The sequence below is a fragment of the Penaeus japonicus genome, unplaced genomic scaffold, assembly GCF_977035675.1.
Source record: "Penaeus japonicus unplaced genomic scaffold, GWHDUDI00000001_assembly GWHDUDI00000035, whole genome shotgun sequence".
Lineage (NCBI taxonomy): Eukaryota > Metazoa > Arthropoda > Malacostraca > Decapoda > Penaeidae > Penaeus > Penaeus japonicus.
The window spans coordinates 15,073,497-15,077,413 of NW_028234437.1; positions in this window are offsets into that span (position 1 = coordinate 15,073,497).

Below are 3,917 nucleotides of genomic sequence, written 5' to 3' on the forward strand. Positions count from 1 at the left end.
CTTCGCATAAGAAGAAGGGAAAAGAACTTAAGTAGGCCGTGAGGGAGGCCGTTACAACGGGGTTTTCAAGTGAGATGAGACGGGGAAACAGGATTGAAGGACTTTCCCTTTCAACAATTAGTGCGTTCACACACGCTAAAGGGAGGGAAATCCTGCGGAACCACACTTACGCACAGAAATTTCACAAAATAATCACAGCCTAGAAAAACCTAAATCCTATTTTTTTAAGCCTTGATGTCTGCAGGTGGATGAGTCGTCTGCGGGAGGGTCGTAGGTCGTACTGCAGATTGGTGAGGTGGTTCTCTTTACTTCTCATCTCATTGTAGCCTTTTCTGCTCGTGTCAGAGACTTCCGGCCTCGGATTGGGGCGCTCGTGTTAGGCCCAAAATCCGTGGTGGGCAGTCTTGGGTTTCCATGATAGATGGGTGTCAACGTGCAGGGCTGATGCTTAACACGGACAAATGTGGCTGCTAGGGGCTGCGCTTTGTGTCAGAACATGCAGAACGGGGTAGGCGGGCGGCAAGGTTCTTACTTGCAGCCAAAACTTGACTGTAGGCTGGCCATGGGTTGAGGCCAGCTTCTTCTTAATAGTGTGGGCGGACGGGCGGGAACTTAAACGTTTATTCGTTCTCGATGTGGATGGTATTGTTTGGCGTAGCGGCTTCTTCGGAGTTGTGAGTCCGACAAGTGCAAAAATGTGGGGCCCATCAGCTGGGGCCGTTGTAACCCAGTGGGAAAGACAGATGTTCACGTGTCATGGTCTTTATAGTGGCGGAATCGGTAAATACAATTGCCTCCAGCCAGAGGCCGGAGTTCAGAGCTGTTCGCTCTGCCTGTTGTCCCTTTCTCTCTGTTCTTGGTTCCTTCTGTTTGTCCTTACTTATGTATGCTTTTCGAGCTACTGTCTATGCCTCAGGGCTTCCGCTAGCAAACACAGCTCCCAGAGCTAGCTGTAGTTATAGACGGAGGAAGCAGGAAATGTCAGGTCAAAACTGAATGATAGCATTATAGCGTTGAATTGTATAGCAATGCATAATCAGTGCCTTACAGTCTGAAAACATCAGTTATGAGCCTTGCCCGATCTGTGTTTTGATGTGATGTGGAAGCAATTCTTTGTTCATAAGTTAGTTTTCCAATTTGTGCAAAGAAGTTATTAAAATGTTCGGTGTTATATGTAAGATTAGCGTAATTATATGTATTTATTGTTGTACACGAATGTTTTAACAATTCTCCATGTTTAATCAGAGTTGGTATTATGTGGACCAAATTTATTTTTGAAATAATTAGTCTTTGCAGATTGAATTAATGAGTTAACATTTTTCTTTTCACTTTATAAATAGCCTGAAGGGTGGGCTCAAATTAGGTACGTAATGATCTCCAGGTAGTCGAGTTAACAATAACACATGGGGAACAATCCATGAGTTAATTAGCCCTAGCTTGTTATAGATAAATTTCTGAAATCTTGCAGCCTTTATGTCGGTCTTCCCTTCAGTTGTTTCTCTACTGCTATACGGCTTTCCTATAATATTCTTCAGCAGAAGTGCTGGTAATTTATTTATACATATTCATATATTCTCAATATATTTGACTTTAAAGTATGTTCTGGTACATTCAGTAATGCATTTTAGATCCTAAAATTGTTTACGAATCTTGATGGTCTGGCATTTCCAATTCGACTAATGTTAGTGTAGTTTTATTTTGTTAAGTCTGCTCAACAGGATTCTCCTCCCCTTTTATGGAAGGTGTAAAATAAACCATCCTGTTTAACTGTGCCGCTAATTTTTGAGGGTCGAAAGTAAACACTCCAAAGACATTGTGCATCTTATTCTCAAATGATGTAAACGAAGCGACTTCATGAACTTGTACGTACCTTAATGGAGGATCTCCGTACACAACTAATTATGTTCATACTTCTCGGAGATATTGAACTTAAGTTCAACACCTCAACATTGGCAAATAATTACGCTCGTGCCTTAACTCGTTGCATTGGAAAACAGATTTGCTTGACTGATATTCAGAACGGGCACTAGCCCCTAAGGAACGCGAGCCAAAGCTATTCTGCACTCTCACAGGACGCCGGAAATGTTTTTTTTCCAATATTTTTTTAGGTTGTACTTCTGGATATTTGTCTGTAGATTCTAAAAATGTCATTCAATTTATTACGATATATCTTCCTGATATATGCCAGGCCAAAAGGAACGTTGGTGTGTTTATTTGACCATTGGTGTCCATCTTCAGCATTGAACAACCCCCACGCGAGGTGGCTGTGCGGTTTGTGTGTGTGTGGGGCTTTAGTGTGTGTGTGTGTGTAGTGTGTGTGGGTGTTGGGTTGTGTGTGTGTGGGTGGGTGTGTGTGTGTGTGTGTGGGGGGGTGTGTGTGTTGTGGTGCGGTGTTGGTGGGTGTTTGGGTGTGCTTGTGACTTTGTGTGGTGTGCGTGTGCGTGTGCGTGTGCGTGTGCGTGTGCGTGTGCGTGTGCGTGTGCGTGTGCGTGTGCGTGTGCGTGTGCGTGTGCGTGTGTGAGTGAGTGTATGTGTGTGTGTGTATCTTCTCTCTCTTTATTCCCTCTCCAGAATGTCATTCATACTTTTTTTTAACATCTTCATCTATCAAAGAGCTTTAAAATCATTCAACTTTATGTGCTCTTAAATCCTAACAAGTAGAATACCAGGCTTCATTGTAAACTGAACGCATATGGATATCAATACAAACATGGAATATTGATCAACTTCTTAGCTATGGATGAGGGGAATGGCTTCTGGGCAGGCAGAAAGTAAAGTGGCAATAAGTAAGAAAAACAACTGGGCAAGTACACAAACACGCGGACACGATTGTATGCCTGCTCGAGGGATTATGCAATCGTCTTCATGATTTTGCTTTGTAATAAAAGGGTTGTGAGAGAGTCCTTTTAATTTTTAAATTATCTCGATCAATGATACATATTGACAGTTTAGGAATATATTTCTCTTGAAAAGTAGGTGAAAATGTGTAAAAAAAGAAAAAAAAGAAATTGAAGTCAAGATGAACAGGATCTACGTGCTGGTAGATACTGATACTCAAGAGTAAATTGACTTTCATAACGACAATAAATTGTCCCAAATCATATTCACCATCATCATTCAACATGCAGTTTTGAGTCAGTCTTTGCAGAGGCGCCAAGAAGGTACCCTCAGTCCAGTTCCACTCGGATCCGGACCTCAAGCGACCACTAATTGTCAGTAGTGTTTAGGTAAGAGGTAAATACTACGACGACAGGCTGGGGATCCTAATGCAATTTGATATCGATCTTTTTTCAAATCGACCTAGGTTGGTTTCTCTTGATACTTACTGTATGAGTGTGATAAGAGTTGTTGCTTAGAAGATTGGAGTTTTATTCGCCTTGGTGTTTTGAAGGGCAGAAAGGCTGTGAGTTACCCGGACTTGAAGTACTGATAGAAATTGGAATAACTCAAATCCTTGTAGGTGACGGGAATGATAGCCAACTTCCAATAGGTAGAGTAACTAGAACGGAAAAATTGCAAAGGCAATCATTTCCAAAACCAACGTACCGATTTTGCGGTTAAAAATAAATTCTATAAGAAATATACTTTTAATCTGCGTCGGGCACTGCAGCAGAGCCAACCAAAAAACTACGGGAATTCACACCAGTTTTCAACAAACCCTAGAGTAATACTCCATACAACCCTCAAAAAATGGGGTCCTTCCCCCTCTACTCCAGTGGTTTTCATATACTGCACACTAACCATTAAATTCAACTAACGGCTTAGCTAGGGGTCCCAGTGGTTTTCTATATTGTGTTTTAACCATATAATCTACCTAATACCTTAGTGATGAGGCTCTTCCCCCTTGACCTCCAGGAGAGCAGACCCTTAGCAGTTGAGGGATATAGATAGCACTGTTATTAACCCTCTCTGGACGG